Below are 16608 nucleotides of genomic sequence, written 5' to 3'. Positions count from 1 at the left end.
TACGATAAAGTATAAAGTGTAGTTTTAAACTGCAATGCGCTATCCCATAGGACCCAGTGTTATTACATAGCTACAGGCTAGTGCACACCAGTAAGATTATCAGTTCAAAATCGGATATACTTGTGCTACAAGTCAAGTCAAGTCAAATAATCTTTATTCGGATAAAAATATCCATAAAAGCACAATTCATCACTACCAATGGCAAATACAATACAAGTTTTAAAACATATAAATATACAATATCATCCAATACAAATACAAGGTTACAGTAGTAAAATCACAGTAAAAAGGTTGGACGAACCTGCAGAATCTAGCAGCATTAATAACAAAGTATGAGGTTTAGACCAATGTGCAAAGTCAGCAGTATGTTACAGATAAAGTGCAATAGCGTGCAATAAATCAGACAATGATGGGCATCAAGGTACATATATATTTTAACTAAAACCCCATTTTCAATTCTACCAATACTAGCAGCTTTATCAGAATATTTAGTTACGGGCAATATTAATGACTATATTAAGAGCAAAGATAAAAGGTGAATTTCACTAGGCAGTGTTACAAAATTTGAGGCACATTAGGGTTCGTTCATGGAAGCACGTGAGCGTACCGCAGCTTGTAAAAACGTGCTTACTCGAAAAATCAAATCATCACTTTCTAGCCGTAAAATTTCAAAATATGCTAACTTGAAATCAAAGATAGCCCATGCCTTAAAATAGAGAGTTAAATACTGTTTTGTATAGGTGGCATAAAATTTACAAAAAAGTAAAAAATGTAACAATGTTTGTTTACTACTAATACCGCATGGGCAACACTACTGCTCAAGGTATTAAATCCTATCGGGAAGCAAAGTGAAAATTTTATACTACCATCCCTAAGGTGGAAAAGTAAGCTCCTTTTCCATCTCCCTATATTCTTCCTGAGGTATTTCTGTGGCATATGATGTTGAGTGCTCGGTACCTCTAGAAAGGGCATATACCTAACAATCGATGATTTATGATGCTCGATGTTCTGTCTTTCTTTATGATACAGATCATACAGCGCCCCCTAAGTGATTTTGTACTTATGCCTTCCAATGCTAATGGACATAAGAAAATATGCTCCAACTTCACACTGGCTAAACTGTTTTAACTGCAACAAGCCAAGGTATATTACCACCCTTATCGCATTTAAGGCAATCTATAATTGTCTCTCGTGTTAAAATCGCAGCGGGGTTCTGCCATATTTTTAGCCAGAATATAGCTGGACGAAACCTAATAAAATCCTCCACATAATATAGGTTCAATTCCTTGTGGCATAAGTAAGTTGGAGATGAAATTTGAGCCCCGAGAATTTTTCTACAAAGTCTATTCTCTTCAATTTGGATCCCGCTACAATTTACATACCCCCAGACTTCAGCACCATAGGTGGCCGTCGATACACATTGCGATTTATATATCTGGATTAAAGGTAACACCACTTCTGCTTGTTTTGGCTGCCGAAGACTAATTGTAGAATTAACCGCTTTGGAAAGTTTGCTTCTGCTGTGGGCTACATGGACTTGCCAAGAGTCTGATTCTGAAAAAACTAAACCCAGATAAGGAAAAGTGCTTGTGCGTGTTAGGGATTCGCTGCCCGATGTTATAGAATTAATACAATGTTTTTTCGGCCCACACATCATTATATAAGATTTTTTTAAATTAGTGTAAAGGTCCAATTCGGCCATAAAGGACACGAACCCCGTAACTAAAGTGCGAAGTGCGTTGGGGGTGTGGCCCATGAGGACCGCATCGTCTGCATAAGCACGGGGAATAATTTGCCATTAATTTTCGGTAAATCATTGGTCAATTTAGACAGGGAATTATGTAATCCATTTATATAAAGAATAAAAAGTAGAGGGGCTAGAACACAGCCTTGTCTAACCCCTCTACCAATGACAATATCCCCAGAAACCTCTGCATCATTGCTTATCCTCACCCGTGCCTTTAAATCCCTGTGCAAATACGCCAAAAAATGGACCAAAGCCTCATCCAACCCATAATTTAAAAGAATCTCCCATAAACATGATTTACTAACAAAATCAAAGGCTGAGGTTAAATCCATAAAACCCAAATAAAGTGGAACTTTTTAAGCGATCGTATGTTTGCCCAGAATAAGATTTGAGTTCAAACACTGTTCGACAGTTCCGACATTGCTTCTAAAGCCCAGCTGACAACAATTTAAAATTTGTTTGTTTTCAGCCCATTTCCAGATCTTATTAAATACAACCCTGCCCAAGATCTTCAAAGTATTGTCTATCAAGGAAATTGGGCGGTAACAGCTGGGATTGGCTCTGTCACCTTTTTAAAAAATGGGCACAATGATACTGGTTGACCAAGTGCTCGGGATAGCCGTATTGATCAGGTTATTAAAAACATTGCATAAAAGGGGAGCCCAAAAATCTGGTTCATATTTTATAAGGTCGATTGGTAGCCCATCCGAGCCTGGGGCTTTATTCCCTGTACTTTGTTTTATGGCATCCTCGACTTCAATTACAGTTATAGCAACCTTTAAAACTGGGGGGCAGGTATGACTATTAGAGATCTTTGTGGAAGCTGTATAGATTCTGGCAAAGTGCTCCTCCCATAATTCGCTAGTTATATTACAGCTTATGGGGGTAATATTTGAGCCCATAGACCTCATGGCTTTAACTTCTTTCCAAAATCCAGTTACATCTTTAAGCGCGGCAGCACTAGCAAGGTTATCCCAACGTTCTCTCAATATCTCATCTGAGCGTAGGTTAGTTGCTTTCTTATAGCAGGCTCTTAATGATCTAACTCGGGTTATATCCCTGGGTATGGCCGCTAGTGCTTCAGGCAGTTCTCTATTAGCCCGCGAGCATATGCCATCGAACCATATGGGATTCTTGCTTGAGTTGGTAACAGGTCTTGAGATTATGTGTTTAATACCAACACATAAACAACTAAAGGCCTCAATGATCTCTGCACCCAAAATGCTGCTCGATAGGCACGTCTCTACCAGTAGGGGATACGATTTTATCATGCGTGCGTATAGAGCTTTATTACCTATGCCTTTCCAAATCACTCTAAGTTTGTCAGTTGATGCCTCCAAATGTTTAGCCCCTATTTCCCTTTGGGTAATACATTTAGAAAAAAATCTCATGGTTGTTAAAATTGGGTTATGGTCACCTTGGCTAGTACATAAAACCTCAGCCTTTACTAAAAAGTTTACCAATGAAGATGATATAAACACATGATCTATAATAGATGAACAGCCACGTCCTCTGTAGGTAGGCAGTGGACCCTTATTTGAGACAACGCCTGCCTTTTCCATTACATTAATTAAATTACGGGAAGAAATATAATTACAGAGTTCCTCCCCTCTTTTACATAGGTTGACCCTAACCGGGGCAATGGTTGTGTTGTCAATACAACTATGCAATCGTACGTTAAAGTCACCGCCTAGGCAGATTCCGTCCAATTTGCCATACCTCTGCTCGTCTTCTAATTTATCAATAAATTCAAACAAATTAATAAAATTCCTATTTGGTAGTGATGTAAAATCATTATTATAAAAATTAATTAAACATATAGAGGCCCCCTGTGAATAAACTGTGGCTTGAAAGTTCTCATTATTTGTCACCAGAGGTTTTATACTACCCCCAACTGAGATCTTTATCCATGTTGATAACCCCCCACATGGGCGACCTGTTTTGGGGCAGGGTACAATGCTATTATAACATGCAAATCCCTCAAGAAACAATACTTGTGCTACATGTGGATAGCCCTTACTGTGCACTTCTTCTGCGCTTAATGGAAGGGTGCGCTGCTCCCGCCTAGAAATTATAAAAGTGCCACGTGCTAGTTTAACATGCATATCAACCTATCAATGGACCACATTGTTAGCCTATAGGCTAAAATGCGCCATGCAGATTATAATGTTCTGTGTATTAGCCTGTTGCGGGACTATGAGATCTCTGGAGATTCTTTGAGTGCTAATCTGATTAAATGTGTGAACTTCGTCACTCTTGCAAGGGTATAAGCCTTAGTTTCAATAAAGCACAAGTCTGAGGCCTCCTTATAAGTCCTTACTCCCTTAGCCCTGAAAATGGGGTGAAGCAAACAGTGGCAATCTTCGGTAAGTTTGGGACAGCAACACAACAAGTGCAACCAAGATTCCTTGCAGTATGATCATAACCTGCACGAGGCTGTTTACCCCTTACGTGCCCAAGTTGGGTTAAAAACAGTGATTCTCAATGCACTGAGCCTCGTGTAGAGTATTTTCCTGTGGTCCTGAGTGGACAGTTCATCACATAGAAAAAGCTGAGCTTTCCCCTGGATGCCTGATGTATCCAGTTCTGCGGTGATGGAATTGAGGTGAAATGTTGTAGAGTCCTTTTCAGACGGGATGACCAGAACCTGCCTCTTCACCTCATTTTTCCAAGCAGATATCGGGATAGCAGGTGCGTGCAGGCAGGCTTTCTACTTAGATCTTTAAGCTGCCTATTGTTTGCCCCAGTTAGATCTTTAAGCTGCCTATTGTTTGCCCCAGCTTGGAGTTCCAAGGTGAACCTTCTTCCTTGAAGATAATTCCCAATTGAATGATTGAGTGTGTTTTCTGGAGCTCTCAACACCCTGATGTAGAACTTGATTAGGTATCCCTGTAGCATCAAAATCTGGCCTGCCAAGATGAAGCTCCAGCCTTAGCCTTGTTTTTCTGGCTTGTTGTGGAGCTTGCAGCACTGGCTTGTATGCTTCAGCCTATGCTGCTATTAAGAAATGTAGTTAACAGCTGGTATAAATTTTACTTTCAGGACTGTCAGCATTGGATCAGTGGTTAGACTTGTCAGGTGTTGGCTCAGTCACTTCAGTGTGTGGATTACACGTTCTGCCTTTGCACTAAGGTGTTTTAGGTGAATAGCTGGTTTGGTTCTCTCTGAGAGACAGACCCAACGGTAGTTGTAGGCTGTTGTTGGTCCTATTTGATGTTATCCCAATTGCCAGTGGACTAGCCTTTTATGTGGATATTTTCCGAACACAACTATTTTGGTTTTGCTCTGGTTGACTTGCAGATGGTTTTTGTGGTTGTAGCTGTGGAGTTCATTGAGGGTTCTCTGGAGGCCCACCATAGTATGGTCCATTACTGCTGTGTCATCCGCATATTGTAAGATGGGGGGCCTCACCTTACCCAGCCTTGGAGCGTCTAAGCTGGCTCCTTGCAGGGCGGCCCCCAGGTCTGCAGTGTAAAGACTGAAAAGTAGGGGTATCAAAACACAGCCCTTCTTGAGCCCGTTATTTGTGGCGACTCTTTAGGTTACTGTGATAGGGCTTGTATTTACCTGAACCCATGTTCCCTAGTATAAGGAAAAATTAGCCTTCAGGAGTTTGGGCAGGATCCCCCCAGGTGGTCAATTTATAGTCTACTGCGGTCCACCTTATCAAATGCTGTGCTGTAGTCTATGAAACAGCAGAATAAGGGAAGGGCTTTTCCTTGACCGCTTATTTGGAAAGATATGCCAGTGCTATGATGTTATCCATAGTTGTAATGTGTGGCCTAAAACTGACTGAAAACATGGGAGGATTCTTTTTACTTTTACCCATGACTCCAGCTCCTTCTATATGATTCTGGCATAAGCCTTGGCTTCTAGATCAAGCAGGGCAACAAGCCTATAGTTTGCTGGATTAAATTGGTCGCCTTTTATGAATAGGAAATAGAATGGATCCTCTCCAGGACTACAACATTGTTGCTGTCATAAAAACATGGTTAGAAAGTTGGGTCAAGATCGGAGCGAAAAACGCCTGCGCTAATTTAAATACTAGGTAGGGGAGCTCATTTTAATGGGCCTCTCGTCTGGTGAGTCTTTCATGAACAGATATTTGATGTACCTTTTTCAGTCATTTTCGGCTACCTGAGTCTCCTTTGTCGTTCCTTGATTGTCAAGGCGGTTAACAAACCTCCACAGACTGGATCGGTTCTTTCCTTTCAGCAAGAAAACACTTTTAGCAATATCCCTCCTATGTATTTCCTTTTGCATTCCCATGTCTTCTTTTTATATGCTGCCCTCAGAGCGACTAAGAAGCGCCCGTCAAATGATTTGCTGCCTCTTTTCTTGACCTCCAGTGTCCTTTTTAGGGAACGTTTGCACTGAATTGAGCACTTTGGATAACGGGGCACCTGAGGTGTTATTTTTTAACTCATTCTCTGGGTCTTGCATTACACCTTCCCTAAATGTTGTTGTAGTTTTGCAATGGGGGCATCCTGGACACTTACTACTGAGATTGGGGTGGCTATCTTTAGACTGTTTTTCTCTTTTCTACCTACTCCATCAGGTTATCTCCAAGGGTGACTGACCATTTGATTGTTGGAGAACCTCATACTGCTCTTCTCCCATAGGCCCACTTATCAGTTGAAGTGGAACTGCTGTTCACTCTGCTAATTGTAATGTAGCGTGAAGTGGCCTGTGATCATTTTCGTCTTTATCATCAACTTTGAAGTCCCCCAGTCTGTCTGCCAACTTTTTACTGATTAAAATATAGTCAATTGTGGATGCATTATCAAAAGTTAGTAGACGCCATGAAGAAGAGTGTATTTCTTTTAATGAGTGTGTTGAGCATAGCTTATTATTTTGAAGGAAGGTGAGGAAGGGTTCAGGCCTTACCCGTGTGCCTCTGCATTTCTGTTATCTTATCTAGACCCATCATGTTGAAATCTCCAACTACAATCACTTAGCGGTATTCATATTTAATTAGTATATCTTCCAGTGTTCCTATTAGAGATTCCATGAATTCTTTCTTATGACTCTGCACAGGATTGATATAAAAATGTATTACCAACAGTCAAAAGGGTTAGTGGTTAAGCCTTGGACCATTAGTTAGTAGAGCTTGGTGTTTTAGCAGGTATTTCGATTGCAACAAGCTTACAAGAGTGTTTTAGGTAGACCAAGAGTCCTCCAAATGGGCGGCTGAAGAAATTCCTTTTTTCTGGCTGCTGCTGGAAATTCATAATAGCCTGCTAAAGGAGTTGTTGTCATTGCCAAAGTTCCCTAAAAGCTCACCATATCTCCATTGGCTAGATGATTCTGTGCTAACTTATCCCAGGTGATTTTCCGAATCCCTGCTATATTCCAGGAAAATAGTGACAATTGTTATTGATCAGGGTTCTCACTCCTTTTCCCCTCCCTGATGACTTGGCTCTGTCTGTTATTAGGTATACAGCAGCAGTGACCTGTGCTCATCTGTGAATGCAGGCTCGGGCTTGTGTATGTGTGCATCAAGTTGGTTATTGCTATATATGACCCTGATGTTAGTGGAGGCACATAATCTTGATTGATTGCTACTGCCGACTTTGTTTTTACAGTTGATTCCCCTCAAAACCAAGGGGGCACCCCTTATCCTCATAGGTGGGAATAAGGACATGCAGGTATTTCATCTGCCAAAGGGTCTGAACGTCTATGCCCCAGTTGGCTAGCTGTTGCGCTTCTCCTAATACTGCTACTTGAAGTCGCTGTTCGTTAAATCCCATTAAAGCTGGACCTGTTCAGAATATCGTGGTGACTTGATGTGATATCTTGGGGTGAGCTCCACCTCGTAGATACTAGGAGTTACCTTAAAGGCTGATACTACTGCAATGCCCCAGTCCTGGGCTTGTATGCTGGTTTGGGAGCCTGGACTTAGAGGAGTCCTTTGAGTATTTCCATACTGCTGTGGACCAGTTACCCTTCCTAGTCTACTTTGCACCTCAGCTCTCAAGTAGGTCATTGGGGACGCCAGTGTGCTAGCATCCACCTTCACTAGGCTTTGCATCAATTATTCTTTGGGTCCAGGATCCGACTTTGGCCTGACAAATTCCTGAGGGGCCTGAGAATTTCGTGGGAGGACGAGACCTCATCCCTTGAGGCTTTCCTTCTTTTATTTCCCCTGATTTGGCCCTCTGTTTGACTGTGAATATTGGATAAAGTGGCCTTACTTTATTACTATTTTCTAACATGCGTCTGTTCGAGACGGGTGGCAATATTGATCTTCTTTTAACTTTCACCTTTTTTTGCTGTTTCTCTGCTTCTTCTTAGCTCTCCTGCATAGTGGGGCTCCTGGCAGGGCGGGTCCAGTTGTTTCTTCTGCACCATGGCTGATCCTTGTGGGCTCTTCCCTTTCACCTGTTCTGGGCACCAATTGAATGATTGGTATTTCAAGCCATGTCTCAAGTCATTGAGGTTCCTGAGGGGTCTTACGCTTTGGCAAATCTCTGAGGATGTTTGCTTCCACTGTTTCCATCCTGTTGCTTTGGTTCACAACGCACTGCACGATTTATTTTAAAAAGTCTATTTTAACCTCCATTTTTGTTGATTGCTATAACAGAGACATGGCTAGTGCATTCTGTACTTCTATTATAGCTGTCAGATGAAGTTCTTCCTTGTCATTGATTGGTCAAGGGCCAAGTCTCTGCCTGAGGTTCCTTTGCCTCCTCTGTCTTCCCAAACAGTTTTGGTGTGAGTTCCAGGGTTCTGTTGATCTCCAGGTTTTGGATGAAGGAGGCTGCGGGGCCCTCCTCCTTAAATGATATTGCTCGTCTGTCCAATTAGGGATGAGGCGGACCTTGGGGCAGATTGCATTACATCCTGATTAGTGTCTTTAGGGCCAAGCTCACTTTGCCAGTGAATTTGTGCTTTAATGAGGTGTGGTCCATTCTCTTTGTATGGTGCCTCCCTGGTATTCTTTGTGCTTAGTATGTTCTTTTTAGCAGATTTTTCATGGACCCTTTCTTGTAAAGTTATAGTGATGTTACTTTCATTTTGCCCTTGTTTCCCCATGGGTGTGCCCAGTTTGGGCCCTCCCCACTCCCCAAAGCATGAATGTGATCCGTGCTTTTGGGTGGGGTGTCGGCCATACTCAGGCTTGAGCCTGCCCTTAAAGATTTTCCTTTTAGTCCTTTGTTTGTCCCATACATAGAATACTCCAAAGTTATTTTAAGACTGCCAGGTATTTGGAAAAACTGAGCGATGAGCCCATGTTGGAGCAAGTTCACCGGGGGTTTCTCAGGTGTAAGTGACTGGGAAGTGCTTCTTGCGACCCTTGTTTGTGCTGGCAGAAGAGATTCTTTTGCGTCGGGGTCTCGTGCTGAGCAACGAAAGTTCTTATTTTTGGGCACCATTATACTGTAGAAGGAGAATTCTTTAAGAAGACTGTAGAGCGATGTGAGTGCTAGCCAGGTGCTGTTATGTGTCAGGTGCTATTATTGCTATTGTTGTTTGAAAAGCCTCACCATGGCTTCACTAAGGGGATATTTGTATCTCCATAGGTCTCCTCTTTCCTCCCCCTGTCTTGTAACCTTCCTGCAAGGCCCCTGGCCTGGGCCTGTTATCCTCTAGAGGCACTTGGAGATGTCTCCCGTATTCCTACGCTTGCTCCGTGTCTTGCCCAGCGTCTGTCAGACAGGAGATGTGTGGGGTCAGAGGCTCTGCTTCCCACTGCTTCTCACTGACCCAGCTGTTTCCTGCTGTTCCAGAGTTTCCAGAGCTCCTCTCTCTGCGCCGGTTTGCTAAGGATGCCACGCTCACTCCACCTTCCACTTGCCTCAATAGTGGGCCTGCTTGAATCAAGAGGGGCTCCGAGATAAGCCCTATGCTGTCATATGAGGGAGGTCAAGCAGGGCAGAGGCAACCAAATCAAGAAACCAGGACCACCTGCCGAGGCCAGGTACAGCAGGTCCGATCCTCTGCTGATCTCTTGCTGGACTCCTACGGTCTCTTGTGTGGTCTCCTATGCCAGAAACCTGTCCTAGGAAGCTTGTTTCCGGTCCAGGGAAGACATGGCTTGGCAGTTTGGGCTGGACTGTTCCCATGAGGCACAGGGTCAAACTGATTTGCATATGGCCATGTCTGAACTGGGGTGGTTAAGTGGGCTAAAGAACGGTGATGGATCAAACCCAGATCTGTTGACTGGGTGTGAGTGTTTGATAGGTTCTGATGCTCCGTCCATCACCACCCCCTTTTGTACCGCTTTGTTCGCCATAAGTTGGCAGGGTATGCTCAGACATTGAGTCCCTTGCTCACTTTGCCACTGGATTCAAGCAAGCCTGGCTGAAGACGGCTGAAATGCCAGAAACTGGTCCTAGGAAGCTTGTTTCCGGTCCAGGGAAGACATGGCTTGGCAGTTCGGGCTATACTGTCACCATGAGGCACAGGGTCAAACTGATTTGCATATGGCCATGTCTGAACTGGGGTAGCAAAGTGGGCTAAAGAACGGTGATGGATCAAACCCAGATCTGTTGACTGGGTGTGTGTTTGATTGGTTCTGATGCTCCGTCCATCACCACCCCCTTTTGTACCGCTTTGTTCACCATAAGTTGGCAGGGTATGCTCAGACGTTGAGTCCCTTGCACACTTTGCCACTGGATTCAAGCAAGCCTGGCTGAAGACGGCTGAAATGCCAGAAACCGGTCCTAGGAAGCTTGTTTCCGGTCCAGGGAAGACATGGCTTGGCAGTTCGGGCTGGACTGTTCCCATGAGGCACAGGGTCAAACTGATTTGCATATGGCCATGTCTGGACTGGGGTGGCAAAGTGGGCTAAAGAACGGTGATGGATCAAACCCAGATCTGTTGACTGGGTGTGAGTGTTTGATTGGTTCTGATGCTCCGTCCATCACCACCCCTTTTTGTACCGCTTTGTTCGCCATAAGTTGGCAGGGTATGCTCAGACGTTGAGTCCCTTGCTCACTTTGCCACTGGATTCAAGCAAGCATGGCTGAAGACGGCTGAAATGCCAGAAACCGGTCCTAGGAAGCTTGTTTCCGGTCCAGGGAAGACATGGCTTGGCAGTTCGGGCTGGACTGTTCCCATGAGGCACAGGGTCAAACTGATTTGCATATGGCCATGTCTGAACTGGGGTGGCAAAGTGGGCTAAAGAACGGTGATGGATCAAACCCAGATCTGTTGACTGGGTTTGAGTGTTTGATTGGTTCTGATGCTCCGTCCATCACCACCCCCTTTTGTACCGCTTTGTTCGCCATAAGTTGGCAGGGTATGCTCAGACGTTGAGTCCTAGGCTCACTTTGCCACTGGATTCAAGCAAGCCTGGCTGAAGACGGCTGAAATGCCAGAAACCGGTCCTAGGAAGCTTGTTTCCGGTCCAGGGAAGACATGGCTTGGCAGTTCGGGCTGGACTGTTCCCATGAGGCACAGGGTCAAACTGATTTGCATATGGCCATGTCTGAACTGGGGTGGCAAAGTGGGCTAAAGAACGGTGATGGATCAAACCCAGATCTGTTGACTGGGTGTGAGTGTTTGATTGGTTCTGATGCTCCGTCCATCACCACCCCCTTTTGTACTGCTTTGTTCGCCATAAGTTGGCAGGGTATGCTCAGACGTTGAGTCCCTTGCTCACTTTGCCACTGGATTCAAGCAAGCCTGGCTGAAGACGGCTGAAGTGCCAGAAACCGGTCCTAGGAAGCTTGTTTCCGGTCCAGGGAAGACATGGCTTGGCAGTTCGGGCTGGACTGTTCCCATGAGGCACAGGGTCAAACTGATTTGCATATGGCCATGTCTGAACTGGGGTGGCAAAGTGGGCTAAAGAACGGTGATGGATCAAACCCAGATCTGTTGACTGGGTGTGAGTGTTTGATTGGTTCTGATGCTCCGTCCATCACCACCCCCTTTTGTACCGCTTTGTTCGCCATAAGTTGGCAGGGTATGCTCAGACGTTGAGTCCCTTGCTCACTTTGCCATTGGATTCAAGCAAGCCTGGCTGAAGACGGCTGAAATGCCAGAAACCGGTCCTAGGAAGCTTGTTTCCGGTCCAGGGAAGACATGGCTTGGCAGTTCGGGCTGGACTGTTCCCATGAGGCACAGGGTCAAACTGATTTGCATATGGCCATGTCTGAACTGGGGTGGCAAAGTGGGCTAAAGAACGGTGATGGATCAAACCCAGATCTGTTGACTGGGTGTGAGTGTTTGATTGGTTCTGATGCTCCGTCCATCACCACCCCCTTTTGTACCGCTTTGTTCGCTATAAGTTGGCAGGGTATGCTCAGACGTTGAGTCCCTTGCTCACTTTGCCACTGGATTCAAGCAAGCCTGGCTGAAGACGGCTGAAATGCCAGAAACCGGTCCTAGGAAGCTTGTTTCCGGTCCAGGGAAGACATGGCTTGGCAGTTCGGGCTGGACTGTTCCCATGAGGCACAGGGTCAAACTGATTTGCATATGGCCATGTCTGAACTGGGGTGGCAAAGTGGGCTAAAGAACGGTGATAGATCAAACCCAGATCTGTTGACTGGGTGTGAGTGTTTGATTGGTTCTGATGCTCCGTCCATCACCACCCCCTTTTGTACCGCTCCTATGCACTAGGCCCTCAGTTTTAGGCTGCCATACCCCTTTGCCCCTGTTGCTGTACTGGCTGCTCAGGTCCTGCTTACCCCCTGGCCCACTACGGGGGGCTTTCCTGATCGGAGGGGCAGCTGCCTGGTGGTAGTAAGCAGTGGAAGCAGCAAGCAGTGAGCGGCAGACAGCTCCTCCTCTTCTGGTGCCTGGAAACGTCAGCACAGCACTTCCTTCCACAATACAATGTGCTTGTAGGAATATTCAATCACCTAGTATTATAGCCAGGTCATGAGCCAACGCCTCAGTACCATGGTGCTCATAGTGCATTGACTTTGGCATGCATAAATTGACTGTGATTTTTTGTTGTTTTAACTTTTTCATTAAAGGATATAGAATTATTTGTATAGTTGTATATCTACCTACACATTTCCATACTATGTTTGGCCCCCTTACATCCTTTCTGTGGTCAAAGGGTTCTCCTCCAGTGACCTATATCTACTATGTCACTTTTTTTCAGAATTCAGGCGTTGGTCCATGGTATCCCGTCATGCTACCCACAACAAAACATTTAGGGGGTGATTAGGATGGCGGGCGGATCCGCCCGCTATCGCAACACGATTTACCCCCGCCATATTATAATGGCAGGGGTATTGCGGCGGACGCAATGTGCATCCACCGCTTTTTCGCCGGTCGGCAATCGTTCCGGTTGCCGGCCGGGCGGACTTGCGCCTCAATATGGTGGCGGTGCTCAGCAGGCACTGCCATCCATATTAGCATGTGTGGTTTTAAAGGTCTTTCGGAAAGGCTGGCAGGGAATTGCTTTGGGGGCCCGTTGCAGGCCCCTGGGAGGGGGGCTACACTTGGGGGGTACCTATGGTACCCCCCTACTTTGCCATGCACAAGTTGGCAGGCACCATGCGGTGCCTGCCACCTTGTGCATGGAAATGTACAACATGGCACTTTGGCATTGCGGCAGGTGCTGCTCACCACAGCACCCGCCGCAAAGCCAAAAATGCGGAATGCCTTGTGTCTGGCAGCCAGTCCCAGCACCGCTAGGGTGGCAGGTGAACTAAAGTCCGCCCGTCATCCTAATAACCCTCTTAGTTGCTGCCAGCAAATTAGACTGCCTGGTTCCTTAATTCATGCAAGGATCCAAACATCTCACATTGCACTAGGGGAACCAATGAGGTTTGTTTATTTTTCAGATGTATTATCCTCTGAGTAATGTTGGACCCAATCCAAGAACGATTTATAAAGTAAGGACTAATTGTTAAGCTACACTTACTTTGAAATCAAGCTCCAGCAGGTGTGATGTATGCTTCTATACTCACTTCTCTAATCTCACTTCTAATCATACACTGACAATATGTACAAGTGACTGCCAGTGATTAGACTATTTGCAAGCTTCTTTTGTGTGCTTTATGTAATAACCTATGTGGCCAAGGGTATGCCGAAACATGAATTGCTTCCTCACTGTGCCATAGGATACAAGCTACACCTTACAGATGAGGGCTAACAAGGTTGAAACCTGTGTGGGTTTGCAAGTGGTCACTTCTGGAGGGAGTGTCATCTGGTGGTTCGAGGTGTCCCTAATTTGCATAAGATTGCATTAGTGTAGATGTGCAAAGTGGTTGGTTGAAATGCTTACCTGGGAGATTGTCAGTGGCTTGAACATTTGCAAGTGTTCCTTCCATCACCTTCTGTGGGTTTTATGCTGAATAGAAGTACCCTCAAAATTATACAATAGCAGTCTGTGGTTTGGAATATTTCCACTGTAACTGGTTCATAAGCTTTAGCTTGCTAAGTGCTCATTATAGTCATATAATTTGCCTACACCTTCAACATTTACTTATCTAATCGATTACTTATTACCATATGTCTTCTAAGAACAATACCAAAGCCTTTGTAGAATGAAGTTCCTATTAGGTCCCACTTCTATAACAATCTGAATCAAATAAGAGTTAGCAATCTAAATTGGATGAATCTGTGGGGATCACAGGCAACATCCAGTGTGGGGACTACAAGATCCAGTGTGCACAGGCCACAGGAGGTAGTTATTGGAACTCCTACTCCTTGCACCTGCAGTCGCTCTTAGCACTATATAGCATGTCTCCTCATTTTGCTGAGTGGGATCTCCAGCAACATCCAGATTTGGGACCCCAGGAGGCAGCCCTTTTAACTCCGTACACCTGCAGCAGCCCTTAGCATTATATAGTGCGTCCAATCATCTTGCTGTGCGGGACACGCGCAGGCAGCACCCGACAAAGCCTGGGCTAAGTGCAGGCCCGTCCTGCACCCATCAGCTTTTTGCAGAGGCTGCACTGGGCCAACATTCTTCCATTTGTAATCTGGCATCTACCACTGGTAAGTGAAAATCAACCGATAGTAATGACCCAGTCGACCCCAAGGTCCCACGAAAGTGTGTATCTATTATGTCATATCTCACGTTAGCAGTGGGGTCTTAACAAAAGAGAATCAAAGTGAGGAGAAAAAGATGGGTTTAGGGCTGGTCAAGGACCCACAAAACTTTAAGTTTAGGCAAAGAGAGGGTTTCCTGTAATGGAGGTGGCAGTAGCTGAAGCCTTGCAGCAAATGAGCAAGGAGACCCGTTGAACACTGAGGTCACTTCAAGGAGTTCCCACATAGCTGAGGTCAACCTTACTGCTGGGTCCTTATTCCCTGAGTGGGATTCACCTGCCAAAAAAATAAACACAAAACACTACAGACCAAGACCCAAAACATGGTGTGATGACCCTGGCCAACAATACGCAGAATGACTCGAATTTTGATTTGAGGGGTTGAACACTAATTTACCTGACTCTACAATTGCAACCTCATTGGGGTATCATATTCAAGCTTTATTGGAGCCTTTGCTTAAGGTCTTTTATGATAATGTTGTGAAATCATTGCACAGTACAATAGAGAAGCTGAAGGAAAGGCGGATGCCATAAAGGCTTCTGTCTCTGATCTGAATTTATTGATCTCAGGGAATTTGATTAGAGCACTGGTAAATCTTTCACTGGTTCCCAGGGGGTTCAGGTTGATCATGCTCTTAGTTCAAGGCCCTTGCTTTGTATCTCACTTAATGGCCAGTTGGCTCCACATCCAATGAGTCTGCGGGGGAACTTGAAGGAACTAGGGCCTAGCCAATAGCTCAGCCCTATACTTCAGGTCAACCCTTGCAGGGGCGGGTCTGTGCCTCCTCTCTCAGAGACTTTTTTTACTCATAGGATTGACCCGCCTCATAACAACGGGAGTATACAGAGGCCCTTGATCTGTCCTCCTCCCAAACAGAAAGAGTCTCTGTGTTATAGCATTTGATTTCAGCTCCCCCCAGAACTCACCCGGCTGGTAGCTGTATTGGTGGGTGTGCTTTCATTGAGAGCGGGAGTAGTGGAAACTACCCCCAAATCTATGTATACGGTCAAACACTGGTGTGATAACTTATTTAGGGGACGGTCAGAATATATTTTCACATATTATTATGGCCAGATGAGTGGGATGGGTAGGAATAAAGGAGAAGGCAGAAGAGGAGGATTGTATTGTTCTTAATTTTGACCAACCTGATAGTCCAGGATGGTTGTTACAACATAGATCCAGCGTCAGCACTGGCACTTCAGGATATAAAGTGCTGCCACTCGTCTTTTTCTATCTAACTGTGAGCTCTTGTTGCCCTGGGAACATTAGAATTCCACTGACGTGGCTCCCAGAACTGGTGAGGGTGTAACAGGTAGCCCCATTCAGTTGTCTAAGAAATTCTAGCACCTGAGCCTCTTAGACACTAATAATTGTCTGAGTCCCGTACTTACAGGCCCTTGCAGGCAGAGGACAGCAGGGAGCAGGATAGGGCTCTGCCCTAGTTGAAACAGTAACTGGATTAGATCCCTAGTTGAAGGAGGTCAGCTGGAATATTACAGATCTCAGTAGCAAACGAGAGAATGAGAAGTGGCCTTAATAGATCAGCACATAGTTGGCCTTTCAAGAAACCTGGAATACTGACAATTCTGTTTATGTTGACAGGTTTATTTCCTATTTTGAGGATGCCCTACCCTCACACTTAGGAAGGTTCAGGGGTGGTTTACCCACTTTAGTCTCTCTTAAAATTCCATGCATCTCACAGATGATAGAAACGGGATTTAGTAATTTGTTGGTGGTCCAGCTAGATTTTAAGATTGTGCCATGTCTGCTTATCATGAACTTCTTCAATTCTTTTGTGCAGGTTAATCCACCTAATCATTTGTTATGTTTAAAATAATTTCTAAAGTCATATGGTGAAAAGCAGAACTCTTCTCATTCGGTTATCATTTTGGGTAATTTTAACC

Source organism: Triturus cristatus, chromosome 6 (assembly GCF_964204655.1).
Source record: "Triturus cristatus chromosome 6, aTriCri1.1, whole genome shotgun sequence".
In the NCBI taxonomy this organism is placed as follows: domain Eukaryota; kingdom Metazoa; phylum Chordata; class Amphibia; order Caudata; family Salamandridae; genus Triturus; species Triturus cristatus.
This window is presented reverse-complemented; position numbering follows the sequence as displayed.